Here is a 14728-nt window from a genome sequence, read left to right as displayed (position 1 = left end):
ACCTACAAATTAATCATTTGTAGGATCGTGCGTAGGACCAATCTGTGGGTGGCTAAAGCACACTATTCATGTCCTTGAAACAAATTGTCTGTTGTGATTTGTGCTAACATATCTTGAACGTTGTTTATTGTGATTGTGGTAACACACACCTCTTATTTGTCCTTGTTATTTCATAGAAAAAATTGTCTCTTGTGATTTGTGCTAACACATCCTGAACTTTGTTAATTGTGATTGTGCCAACACACACCTCTTATTTGTCCTTGTTCTTTCATAGAAAAAATTCTCTTGTGATTTGTGGTAACACATCTTGAACTTTGTTAATTGTGATTGTGCCAACACACACCTCTTATTTGTCCTTGTTCTTTCATAGAAAAAAATTGTCTCTTGTGATTTGTGCTAACACATCTTGAAATCTATTAATTGTTAGTTGTGTCAACACACATCTCTTATTTGTCCTTGTCCTTTCATAGGAAAAAAATTGCCTCTATGATTTGTGCTAACACATCTTGAAGTCTGTTAATTATGATTTGTGTGAACACTGACCCCACCAAAAACAGATGGTATACCAATTAACTTGCATACACGGGTAATAAGATTGTATAAGCTTCAATGAATTAAACGCATTTTATGACTATCCTCGTACAAAAAGAACATTGTGTCATAAAATATGAAAAAAAATATGGTATCATCCCGTAAAAACATAGCACTATAGTGTTATGAGATTGTTTCAGGGTGTTGTCATTTTTTTGTCATCTCTGTGAAATTTCTTGATAACCTGGGAAGTAGGACTCCATTCATTCACCTGCTAACTCCTTTGTTGATGTAATACAACATCTGTCAAGAAACTAAACTGCTCATTTTAATGCAGCCAGTCTTGAGATGAGGGACAGTGACCCCGAGACGACACTTGAGGTAGACCCGAAGGCGAGCGAGAGCTTCCTGAACTAGAGAAAACTGCAGCTAGAGAGCTATGAGATGTCCCAGGCTCCCAGCAATGCAGGAGCAACACGCTGCAGCCTGGCCTTGTGATCATCTCACTGGTAAGTGGTGAACATAAAGTAGAAATTGCATTTTCAAAAAGTAATAGTTACAATAACTGAAACGTGCAATTTTCTTTTGTATTGTATGAAATGATTGTCATGGTATAAATAGTAGAACAATTGATTATGCAACTGGTGGAAGAACTTTCAGTCTTAGTTACACACATATATCTGGTGTTGCAACTGAATGTAGGCCTTAGTTTTTGTGTGTGCGAAGTGTTGTGTGTCAGTTTGATCTCTAATTGGAAGGATGTGCTTCTAGCAGCTCATGCATGTCGATACAAATAGGATCATGCAAGAATGGTTAGCAGGATCTTCTTGTATAGATCAGATTTGTAGTTTTTGTAGCTTGTCACTGTCTGATTGTTTCTGACAAGTGGTAGTGATTAGAGAGTCAAGTTTATGCCTCTACGCAAGTCTAGGAAGCTCTCAAATATCTTGTAGAGTGATTATGGTCCACTCTGAACATCTAGTTCTTGAAACTGAGTAGCAAGTTACTGATAACTATTGCACCATATTTTTAGTTTTAGAATTGCATGGAACCACTTGTCATTGTACACTTTTAGCGTTGGCAAAGATCTTGCATTTGGGACCGTAAAAGCTTTGTTCGTCCTCTCATAGTGGCCTATTTTTACTTGTGATCTTTAATTGTCCAGTATGGGAAACATTAAACTGAAGTTTCAAACAGGTAATTGCAGTCTACTATAATTTAAATTGCAAGATCCGCGCACTGCAATTTTAGTTGCGAGCATATGCAATATGTTGTTGTTGAACAAATTTGCCTCATGGTTGTCTTTTCAGCTAGCTGATTTAAGTGGCTGCTGATTTTTGCATTTTCTGCAGCTTGTCTTGTATGGAATGACGTGCTGAACTCGACAGACTATGCATACATGTGTTAGGAATACTACCTGCAGTTTGAGATAACCACTGTCAAATACATTTAGAGTGAGTTAGGGATTTACCTATGAATTTCTATACTGTTAGACTGACAAGATTTATGTTGCTTTCTTTGGTAGTTTCGTGGACATAATTTGCCGATTTACAAGTTCATGTATAGTTTTCCTTCCATTCTTTCTTGTGGCTCTAAGGTGTAGTTTATGTGTTTCTTACCACTAAGTTCAGTCTGTTTCTTCCCTTTGAGAAGTTATATTATCAGATTGTCAATATTTTGGTTTTTTCTTTTGTCTACCTATATATTTGTCATCATGGTTAATTGATTCTCCAGTAAAATTGTGGTAATTTGTCTATATTACCTGATGATTGCTCTTATGACTTTTCTCATGAGCCCCATAAATTCAGATACTTTCATTACTCCCTGTATTAATAAGATTATCTATTGTAGCAATAGATGGGTAGCTATCCATTCTTTCATCACAAATCACACTTATTGATGTTTTCTGCATGCTACATATTTGTGGCTCATGTCATCTAAATTAGTTTTGTAACCTTTTTGATCATTGCCATCTCTGCTAGTAAAATCACTTCGCTTCATAATGTTATCTATAATGAGCAGCGTCCTCCATTATGTTAATTGATTGCAATCACCAATAATGTAAACTGCAAGGATAGAGCATTGCAAATTTAGTTGTGAGCATGTGCAATTTGTGGAATTGTAATGAACATGAAATATGTGCTTGGTTGTATCTACTTATGATCTCTAAAAATTTTGCCACTTTGTTGTGATCTGCAGTCTGATGATGGGCGTGAAATGTGTGCAATCATTATTTACTGTAAAAACATTTATTGACAAGATGGATTGCTATGAACACCTATGCAAACACTAGGTACTCATTATGTCATTGTTCTATTTTAATATATGCACTTATTGCAAGTCACTTAGGCTGATATGAAATTGTTCTTTGAGTCTATATGTGGAGAGGTTGGTCATTCTTTACTTAAAATATCATTTCCCTTGTGTATAGTTTGTGTTGCTAAATGTCTATAGAAATGACAATTTGACTAGCGTAGCTTCATTGGCTCATTTTAATTTAGTTTCTAGACTGGTAGTAGTGTTTTAGCTTTGGAAACCCAATTTAACTGAGGTGGAAATGGATGTGCAATGAGACTTGGAGATTAGGTAGATTGCAGTTTCAGAACCTATCATTTTTAGGCAAAACTGGAGAATATTAGAACAATGAGTTTGGATCTTTGTTTTGTCAAATAAAGCTTTTTGAGAGATGCGGGATAATACTTTTCTCTGGATCTTTATAATATGTTTTCTTTTTTCTGTGCTCATTAGAAGTCATTAATTATGAATATAGGGCACCTTCACTCTGAATCACTCCCTTGATAGAGCACTGTCTAGTTAATTGTAGCGGCACAACTACTGGCCTGGTATGGTTTGATCTTGAGTTGTCACCATATATGCATGCCCTACTTGTAATTGCTACTAGTAGCAGTACTTGACAATAATACAAAAATAGGCAATCATGCAGGGACCAATGGAACGTTGAAGGCATGCATGATTATGATATGCATGCTGACTGCTGGTGGGAGCTTCGCTTCCGAAAGATGCAGACTATGATAGGGAACCACCAATTGTGACTGCTATGGCAAGAATGGAGAGACTAGTAGCGGTTATTCATTGACATTGTTTACTGAGAACATCTCATTGTGTATCTAGATTCAATCGTGGTGTTTCTTTCTGGCTGGAGGTTGCAGTGGCAGATTTGTAAATTATGTGTAATATTTTACTGGACCAATAACTACGTTGTGGCCCAAATGAGCACTGAGTTGATATAGCGGGTATTGGTAACTAAACACGTTTAAGGTTTGGCGGGCTCAGTAGCGCGTGGGTTGGTTTTACTGGGTTCATTTGCGGATCCGTTTGGCTTGCTAGAAGAAGAAAAACAACAGGGACAGATCTGAGCCCTTGGATGCAGATCCAAGGGTTGTGGACGTTGACTGAAAAAGATGTAAATTTCAGTCGACTGGGATATAGCAAGTCCCATAATTTTTTATGTCGGCCAACATTGTAACGAAAAACTAGTTCTGCCTACTCTTTTCAAAAGCTTGCCTATAACGATTATTAAATTAAGAACAAATATATAGTTTAACACATTTCCTATTGTACAGTCGCCTGAAATCTGGGCTCTCTCTCAGGCGATGTTCATGCGGTCTGTTGGGTATGATCTTTGTTATCGGGTCCGGGCACTGGAGGCCGCATCTGCTACTACCCAACGGACCGAGAACCCAATTCAGACACTGTTCGTATTCCTCGATCCCCGCTCATAGACAGGAAAGGTATCGTGCTTTCTGGAGCTCGTCGTGGTGGCGATTGTTCTGCCCCTCTCCGTGGTTCTCCCCATCGAGGCTTGTCGACGTCCCCTCCTCGGCGATTCGGAGGCTCGCTGCTCTGCCATAGCTTGAGGTCAGTAGGTACCTTCTTACGCTGCGCTCTCTCCCCTGATTTGAGGTCTCTTTTTTTGGGTCATCTCTGTTTATGGTTCAGTAGATCTACGATTTGATTGCATCTTTGATGTATTTGTGGTTCAATTTCATGGAGGATGAGTCTGCTTGCTTTTGCCTCACCTGGACGGGCGTTGTCTCGCCGAGGATTTGGCTTGTGTCGTCGCTTCAGCGGCAGCCGACGAGCGACCGGGCGGAAGCAAGGTGGGGTGGGGATGATGTCAGGCGAGGTGGAGGCGGGGTGATTTGTGCTTATTTAGCCCCTTGATTTTGCGCTTGTTTGATTTTGTTGCGGGTTTTTGGAAGCCCCCTGCTCGAGGGGTAGCAGGACAGGCGCCAGGGCAGCTGCAGCTTGCCTCCATGCTAGGATAACGCCTCTTTGGTCTCCATGCTTTGGTCTGGTTCGATTTGCGGCTGGGATCGAGGGGGAGCTAGGATTTGTGGTTTGATTTGTTTGATCTGTTTGACTTTGATGTAGTATGTGAATTTATATGTTGCTTGTGTCCTGTATGGATGTTTTTCTGACTGAACTGATATCATCACTTCCCTAAAATTCCAAATGGTGGTGAGAATGACTGGGCAACCCCCTTCTCTGCCGTACTGCACCAACGCTTGCAGTTGAGGGCGTTTGGCTACAGAGAATGGTGGGGAGACATTTACGCTGCTTGCTACTTAAGTGCTTAATCTAGCCAAGCCAAATTTTGGATGCTTTATTTTACCAAGCCAAACTTTAGTGTAGTTTTTGTTGTTCTGCTTTGCCTATGCTGCTACATGATGTGGTGTCGATTTGCTTGATTGGTAAAATCTTCTAGCGTGAGGAGGTCATAGGGTTAGAGATTGGTGGTGTTTATGTTTGTTGTGTTGGGTTGAGCGAGCTAGCTACGGCCCGTGCTGTGCGCCATGGTGTAGCAGCCTGAGCATTAGGGTGATTTGTTATTGTTATTTGTGTGCAATGGTTTTTATGGTCAGCAATGGTGCTTGTTTTTTTTGCTTGGGTTAGCTCAGCTATTGAATTTGATGTCTCTCTATATATCCATCATTTGTGAGAAATGGACAACATTCATTTCTATTGACTCTAATAAACCTAAACCACCAAAGCCTTGGGTGGGGTATGTCCTCTTCCCATTTAATCACACGCTATTTCTTCTTGTTCCCCAGCCCCTGTCAAAAATTTACAGTCCTTTACAAGCGCCTCACAAATCCCTAATAAAACTAGAAAAACCAGAGCATATGACATGCATGGAGCACGTAGATAGGTGCTCCCAAATGGGAGTTTGGGACCAGATAAGGAGATGCCTTGTCCGGTGCCCCTCCTCACCTACAAATCAAACCACTTCCTGAAAATTTGAAATGCCAATGAATCTTGTGGAAGATTGCTTACTTTAATTAAAGGGTCGGCCAGTGCATGCAATGGATTGAGTCTACTATTAGTAGTAGTCTGGTACTAGTATATGCATGTTAGTGCAATGGATTATGTCTAGTGTTGCATGTGTTTTTAAAGTGTGAAAATCATGGCCCTTGTCTTGAGGTGATTAAAGCTCTAAACCCCTTCGTGGACCATCATTAGTGCACTGAACTGAGACGTGCTGCAATGCAGTTTCAGTTTCAGTCTTTTAGGGTGACTGTAAGTCTGTGATAGCCTTTTTGCAACCTGCATATGAAAAACAAGTGGAATTTCATCAGAAAATGCATGCACAGCCCTTGTCTCGAGGTGATTAAAGCACTAAACCCCTTTCAAAAGCTAGATGGAGCACCATTTGTAACGGCAAGGCACGGTCTTTGCAACCTGCAGATGAAAACCAGTGGAATTTCATCGGTCAGTTTATTTGGTGTCGTCAGATCCTTTGGCTGGTGACTAGTGAGAGAATCTTGGACCTCCTAGTTGCAACGATGAAAAATTCAGGCAGGCAAGGTCACCAACATGGCCCAAAAAATATTCAGAGAATCGAGTTGGGTGTTCTAGAATATATAAACTTAGCTCGGATGGATCCATGAGCTCTGAATAGATTATCATAATATATGTGTGAGGACATTTTTTTTACATTTACCAATGCTTGTGTTTTTAGTTCCATTTTTTTCAACAGTCAGATTTCTTGCTTTTGGTTGGTGGTCTAGCCATGGTTTGTGGTGGTAAGGACTGAATTGATTTGTGTTTGTGTCTGCATGTGTCTGTGTTCTTCATGTGATTGGTTCTTCATGTGTCTGCATGTGTCTTTGTTATGTAATTTTGATAACCGAATTATGTGTTGTACTATACTATTGTACTATCTGCATATTAATAGGAAACCATGAGAGTGGTATGCATTCCGCATTTCAAGACTGAATTTTCTTTGCACAATATATGAAAATTCTATAGGGTGAGCAATACTGTCCACAAGCAGCATGTCAAGCATCTAGGTGTTCTGGTCAAAATCATGCTCCTGTTCTAGTAATTTCCTTCTTTATATAGAAGTCCTTGTACTAGTAATTTTAGCTTCTTATGCACTTGACATGCTAGGTCCTGACCCCTCATCTGTCGAGAGCTTTGCTAAATTTCAATTCGATTGGTTTTTTACTGCAGCTAGCAATGAGATCATTAACCATTTTTTTGTTATGTAGCCATGGATGATGATGAGTTTCTTTCTGATGGTGAGTCTACAAATGGTGAGAGTGAGGATGATCTTCCTAACAACTCAGAAGAGGAAACTTCTGATCCTTTCAATGATGGCGAGGTACTAAGTTCATTTTGACTTTGTTTTTGTGTGTGCACTTGTGTATTATAATAATTTGATATTTGATATATCTTGTTGCCTTTTTTAGGATCCAAATCCTGAAGATGATAATATTGATACTAGTGAAATGCTGAAAACTTTGAAGCATGTTCAAAAAGCCGTTTGTGGAGTATGTTCTGAAACCTTTGTCTATTAATATCTGATATATCATGTTGTGGCTGTTTTAGTTTTGTATTACTCCTGTAGTAGTAGTAGTTTAGGGTCCATGCTAGTTTATTGTTCCTGTATATACTGCATGATTATTATACTGTAGATGATTGAGTGATACTGGTGGCATTGGTCCTTGCCTATTTTTCTTTTCTGTTCTTGAATGCTTGATCTCATCATGCACTTTTGTTCTTGTATAGTGCTATTTGCATTTGAACTGTACCTGATATTTTTGTTTCTATTATGTATTCTCAGTTTGCTAAGTTTGTTGAGAAGAAAGGGAAAGCAAGGGGTTCAAGTGTCCAGACTGGAAAGGTAAATTCAGTAGCATTACGATTGAGCGGATGCATGATGAGAATGATATTTCAGGGAATAGGTTTTGTTCAAAAAACATAGCCAACTAATCAAGTTTTTTGCTAAATTTGTCACCATGTTTAGTGATTCTAGTATCCTAACCAGATTTTCTTTTTTGTTGCATTGTTTTATAGAGTATCAGAACAGTTAGAGGTAGAGGTAAAAAGAAATTGAGTGACGCTGCAGGTACATCAGAGAGACCAGGAAGTAGGTTTAATAGCAAGTACTTTGGAGAAAAGATAATAGCAAAGTTGGATGAGCGCAAAAAGAAAATTATCAGGCATCATGGCTTTGGAATTTTACTAGAGTACGATGGTTGCTCAGCACCCAGAGGCTTTATGCAATGGATAGCAGATCAAGTAGATGTGAGTTGTAGTGACATAGTAGTTGGAGGGAAAGTGATTCCATTGGATCCATTGTCAGTCCATCTCTTTTTAGGGCTTCCAAATGATGGTGAAGATATTAAGGAGAAGTATACTGAGTCTACGAAGAGCAACTTCCTTTCAGCAATCAAAGAGCCCTCTTTGCCCATGATCAAGACATTTGGGGACAAGTTGGTAGGAGGCACGTTATCTGATGATGACGTGCTTTGATACTTCATGGTTGTAGCCTTGTCTACATTTCTTTGTGCTAATTCTAGTACTTATCCGAGCCTGCAGTATCTAGGTGCATTGATTGATGTATCTAAGGTGAAAGAATGGAATTGGTCAAAGTTTATCTATGATTGGATGTTTTCTTCCATTACAAACTACAGAAAGAAGCATCGGAGTACAATTGGTGGTTGCAGATATTTTCTAGCTGTAAGTGTGCCTATATTTGTATTTTTTTTTCCTTTATTCAGTTGTCCATTTTTTGGTTATGCAACATGTTTATTGATGCCTTTGAAATCATATGTAGGGTTATTATCTTGATTATATCAACTTTGGAGTACGTAATCAGCTGCCCCTAGATCTACCAAGAATCCATTGTTGGAAGGGCTTGATGATCAAGACCTTTGCTTCATATGATCGTGTGTCTGGTGACATTTATGGAAAGCGATCGGTGAGTAGTGAACCTAAAAATTCATATTTATAGTTGTGATGTTGTGTATCCATGAGCTTTATTGATGTATCATGTATCCTTGCTGCATGAGTTTAGATCTTTCTAGAGTTGTATAAATGTTTCTTAGTCTTAGTGCCCTAAGGCTCTTCTGATTCTTACTGTCAGCAAAATGTTGACCTTGTGCTTTCTTAGAAAAAATTCTCTTCTGATTCTGCTAACACAACTTTTCATCTATTTATTGTGGTTTTGCTTGTCCAATATACATTGGTGTTGTATTGTCTAGTATGAAAAAATTCTACCAAAAATCTTGAGTGTTGATCTTAGGTTGCTTACTTGATCAAAGGCATTTATTGCAATCACCAATAATATAAATTACAAGTTATGACCATTGCAATTTTAGTTATAAGCATATGCAATATGCATGTTAAATCTGTGCAAGTGTCATCTTGTATTAAGTTCATAGCTCAAGATTGTGATTTCTGTAGCGATGTTGTTGGTCTGACTGTGATTAATTTTAGAGGCTGCCTGTTTAGTTTTTAGAACCAGTGGCTATCTATTTAGTGAAATTTGGTAATACATTGAAGAAGCATGTTTTAGCCAATTATCTTGATGGATTGATAATGTTCTGTAGTCATAGAAGAACAAATCTTTCTTTAACTTTTTCCTTTTTTTATATCTTTGTAGTAGTTGCAGGCAGTGTTTCATTTTGTCCTGTGTAGTATTTATTAAGTTTTAGAAGTAATTTATCTGTTGTGTGATATCTCAAAACTTTCTACATCTACTTGTCCTATCCAAATAAAAGCTCTCCTTTACTTTTCTTAGCCAAATAAATGGTCTGAACACCCTATTGAAAGAAAGCTGTGTTGAAATAGAAAATATCTTTCTCTAAATTTTATTCTAAAAATCATACATGCATGATGAATCCTGGGGCGTTGGATGGTAATCTAATAGCCCCTAGTTCTCTATGAAGTTTGTGTGGCTGCCCATGCCTTGTTAACATTCTGTTATTGAGTTTTTGTTGACTTCTAATGCACATCTAGAGTTGTATTAGCTGTAAGGGTTTTTGGAGATCACTGGTTGAGTTGATTTTATGTAGGTTAAATCCATCGATGACACATGCTATGCTGAAGAGTATCTACCGGAAGAGGCTTGTGCTCTTTTTAGGAGAACTTTGGATAGACGTTGTGATTTCATCAGGACAAATGTATGTGTCTTTGTGCAATCCTTTGATTTGATCATTTCATTACTCTTGTATAATGAAATTTACATGATTCATATGTTACTATTAACTTGGCATTACAGGACATGGATAACATGTGCAATATTTTTGAAAACCACCATACAAGACTAGGCTTTAGGAGCCTGGGCACACTTGTTGCTAAGATGTTTATGTACATGCATAGGACTCATGTAATTAATCGTGGTGGTGATGCTTCTGATGAGGCTGAGGGTTCTGCTGCTAGAGTGCCCCCTCCAAGACATGATGATGGTGATGATGGAGTTGTTGATGGTATCCCTGCTGAATATGAAGCTCCTCTTCCTTCTCCAGCACATCATAATGGTGATGATGATGCTGTCCGTGCTGAATATGAAGCCCCACTGCCTTCTCCAGGACATTTTGTTATGCCAGATGATGTCTTTGATGCGGGAATGGCTGGTGATACAAGTAAAACAGCTGTGAAAGAAGTGGATGGTGCTGCTATTGCTGCAAATAATACCATTATTGAAGATGTGCATCCTACAGTTGCTGCTCCTACTGAAACAAATGAAGAAGAATGCTCTGTGACTGATAAAATTGAATCTGATGGATTATACGATGGATCTAGTGGTGAGAATTGTTGTGCTTCTTAGTCAACTGAAATTATTCCTTCCAAAGACTCATCAGCTGAAGGTACATGGAATGTCGTGTAACATTTATTTCTGCATTTAGTTGATTTGTTTGTATGTGTGTTCATAATCTTATGATTATTTTCAGGTTCAGCTATAAGTAAAAGGAAGAGGAAAAGATGTGCATCACAATATTCGAGTGCCAATAGTGTAGCGTCTAGGACTCGACTCTCTCAACGTCTTGGCAAGTCCCCTCTGAGTCACATAAAAGATCATAATGCTGAGGTGAATGTTCCTATTTATCATTTTATTTGTCTTCAGTTGTGTATTTTCTAAATTGTTATCTTTTTAGGCAACTGTGCTGGATCAAACTGGAAATGGATGTAACAAGGATAATACTATAGTTACTGAGGAAGACCAAGTGTTAACTACTAATGTTGCAACTAAACGTCAAAAGCTCCATCTAAAAGTGAGTTTTGCATTATTTGGTTCTTGTTTTTATATGCTTTTGTAGCTGTTCTGCTATTCCATGATCAGATAGACATAGGTTCCAGCATATTTTTGCTGTTAGTAATATACACTACTAGGTATTGATGTAGTAAATGAAATACCCTACTGAATAGACTTGTTTCATTCTGTTCTCTATTGTTTAGGAAGGCGAAGCAACTATTGCATATACTGCTTCCCCCTTGGTTCCTACTATTCATGAAGGCGAGACAACTTATGCGACCGCTGCTATCTCCTTGGTTGGTATAGTTGAGAGGGCCCCAGGTTTGTCCTGCTGATGAAAAAAAATGCTTTATGAAATCTAAGATATGTGAATTGGGCTCATGTTTGAGCATGGTCTCTATGTAGGACAAACAGGAGAAGCACCGAGTCTAAGGAATGCTATTGGTTCTCTGAGTGGTCTTGGTCCATGTGGAGTGGAGAATGCTCAAGCTGGTTCTAGAGCTGACTTGGATGAAAATGCATTTTCTACTCAAGATCTTAATGGTTAGTCCCTATTTTTTATGTTGCATTCTCTTTATCAGTAAATTGCACCTTTGTAATTCTGCAATTGTAGTATTTGAGTTGTGCAATATGACTTTTTTTTATTTCATTTAAGTTTCAGCATTCTTTATTGTCTTTTTTTTTGCTGGAAAAGCACCTGTCAAGGAACCTTGTCTGAAGACGAAGACTCCATTCTTTCGTAGCCCTAGTGTACCTTCGTTCAGAATGTTTGAAGAACTAGATGACTTAGGAAATTATGTTGCAGATCCTAACTTGAGGCGCCCTATTGGTACAACTTGTGATACATCTTGTCCTCTTGATAGAGCGTTGTCTATGGTACATGTTCTCTTCCATCTTGTTTATTCTTCCCATGCTAAGTCATTATATATTATGTATATGAAATTTTATTTATTCTTTGTTGCTGCAGTTGAGTAGAGTTTCTACTTCGGGTCAGAAAGTTGGTGCTAATATGTTCCATGGAGGTGTCCCTGGAAGTGCATTTTGTTTTGTTTCTGTAGATGCCAAGTAGTTTTTGATGTACAAGGAATGTTTTACCACCTGATTTAGTTTCATTTTTTCATAGGTTGAAACCAAAAGCAACTTGAACTTGAAATCTAGGTCTACATCTAAAGAATGGGTTTTTGTTGATAAGCCGACGTCTCCTAGAGGTGGTAATGTGAGCAATGAGGAGACCATTGGCACTGGAAATGCTGGACTAAGATAAATGGGAATGTTGAAAATGTAATCCTCCCTATTGCATTATATCGATTTTGTATTGTGATGTAACTTTTGATCTCTCTGGTCTTATTTCTATATTTATTGTTGTTTTAGGACATTATCCGTATGGAGTCTTTACCTTTAACTGAATATTTTGAGATCGAAGAAGATCCAAGTCAACCTATTCCTCTTGCTGCAGTCAGTCCTTATGGAGATCCTATAGAAATTGTAAATAGGCGTACCTAATCTTATCATTCTGGAAAGTTTGTGGTGGGAGATAATGTGATGGTGCCTGCTTCCTTTTGCTTTATCTTTTTTGGAGACATGGTAGTAGAAGGGGAAGTAGTTAGTACAATGCTACATGGTAGTAGTTGGGGCTGCTTTTGGATCATGTAATAGCTTGTATAAGTAGTTGTAGTAATGTTCATACTCTTGCGAACCAGTACTAGTGTTGTATATATATTTGGAGTAAATGCCCCCTTCTTTTTTCTTTGTAAGTGCATCGTATTGTGTTTGTGTGATTTTTTGTGATGCAGTTTTAGGATATATTGAAATTATTAGATCCTTGCTCTAACACTATTAGTTTTTCCATTTTTCGAAACAATTTTATGTGTTCCTTGTTGTATGTTTTGCAGACACCTATTCAATCACGTCTTCCATCCCATCAGTGAAAAGTTTGTGGTTGGTGGGCCTTGCTTGTCTGCAAAGTCTGTTGGCAGCAATGGATTTGTATTGAACTCTGAGTCGTCCAGTGAAGCTGTTTGGTAGTCTTCGAGTTCAAAGGTTGCTATTCATCATCCTAGACAGCTTGCGAAGCCCAGCATGTACAAGATCAACCCTTTTATCATCCCTCAATCCAAGATTAGTGTGTCCAAACTTGAATCTAATGTGTATGAAGCTGTTTTGAAGATGGGAGAAAGCAGCGAACACTTGAAGTAAGTTTGAAATTTACACAATTTTCCCATTCTTAGCCTTCTGCAGCACCATGTGTTAATACTTGTACCATTTCACTGTGAATTGTTTTGTTTTTGTGTTTGCAGTCTAAAAGTGGTGGATTATGGGTTTGTTGTTGTCTTGTTGAGTGCACTTTCATCTTCTCTTCGGCCTGGCGAAAAGGTCAACCATTTTATAGTGAACGCATTTTGCAAGCTGCTGTTCCTTAGAAAACACCCTAGGGATTCTAGAAAGCATTACTTCTTCTCTAAAGTTGGGGTTAGTAGTCGCTGATGTATTCTTTGTAAACTATATGTTTGCGCTATATGGAAATAATATCAGTCAATTTGTTATTGTAGGATTATCTTATTGGAAATCATGGTCGTGATGATGAGAAGGAGAAGGAGCTATTTGAGACTGTTGTGAGATGCTTTAAGGGTGCTCATTGTGCCAGGCCTTTAACATCAAGCGACTATGTGCGTAACATATCTTCTCTATTATTTGAAAAAGAGTACTAGCATAAATGTTGTGTTCTAGTCCTACTATGTGATGTTACTAATAATCACAATGTTAGTTATTTTGTCAGCTCTATTTTCCAATACTCTTCTATGATTGGTGGTATGTTGTTGTACTGTATTTTAGCCTGAGATGTTGTATAATCTTGGATTCATGCACAGTGTGCTTTGGAGTAGACTCAGCTTTCCACAAAGCTGTGAAAGATGATTTTGTAAGTATCAGTTTGTATTTGTATATGCACCATTTGTCTATTTTCAGTATTGCAGTGGTAGTTTTTTCCCATCATTTTTAGTGCTACAGTTTTTTACTATATCCTTCATTGAAACAAATATTATTTTGCATGGTGTAGTCATTTTCTTTTTGCCTGATTTGTAGCTAGAAAACTTGGCCACCGTCTGGAAACAAGTTGTTAATATCGACTATGGCTTACATGCATTCCATGTCTTCTTTGGAACTGTACCCCAGCAATCTGATAAGTATGTGATTGTAATGTAGTCCTTTGATTTATATAGATCATGTGGATTTTGTTTGTGCTTATAGTCCCATTATTTCCTATTTTTCCCTTTTTGTTTTTCTTTTTTCAGCATAATCAATGATAGTGGTGTGTATGCTATAAAGAATCTAGAGCATTTTGAAGTCCATCTGAATATGTTGGAGAAGTACACCGAAGATGATATTAGTCAACTTCGCATCAAACTTGTTAATGACATGGTTTTCAATGAATACAATAGTGCATATGATGGTACATGCAAAGTGAAGGAGGTAATATTAGTTCCAACGTCACTTTGTTTATTATAACTTCATGTTTTTTAATCTGATTGTTTGTTTCTATTTTTTTCTTTCTCAGGTCTCTGGCAATTTGAATCAGGGAGCATGATTTGAGGCTTGTCTCTAGATCTTGCGTTTAGGTCAATATAGGGTGTAGGTTCTTGCTATGAGTGCATGCCACTTTGTAAAGAAGTAGCTAGTTTGGTGAGAGCATTT

General features: G+C 38.0%; 1 long non-coding RNA gene across 1 annotated transcript; it reads left to right on the top strand.

Annotated features, from left to right (window-relative positions):
- Nucleotides 1-14080: 14080 nt before the first annotated feature.
- LOC136458142 (uncharacterized) lies at nucleotides 14081-14728 on the top strand. Its single transcript, XR_010759915.1, has 3 exons — nucleotides 14081-14220; nucleotides 14329-14506; nucleotides 14592-14728. It is a non-coding gene; the product is annotated as an uncharacterized lncRNA (long non-coding RNA).

The sequence above is a fragment of the Miscanthus floridulus genome, chromosome 6 (genome assembly GCF_019320115.1).
Source record: "Miscanthus floridulus cultivar M001 chromosome 6, ASM1932011v1, whole genome shotgun sequence".
Lineage (NCBI taxonomy): Eukaryota > Viridiplantae > Streptophyta > Magnoliopsida > Poales > Poaceae > Miscanthus > Miscanthus floridulus.
This window is presented reverse-complemented; position numbering and strand designations above follow the sequence as displayed.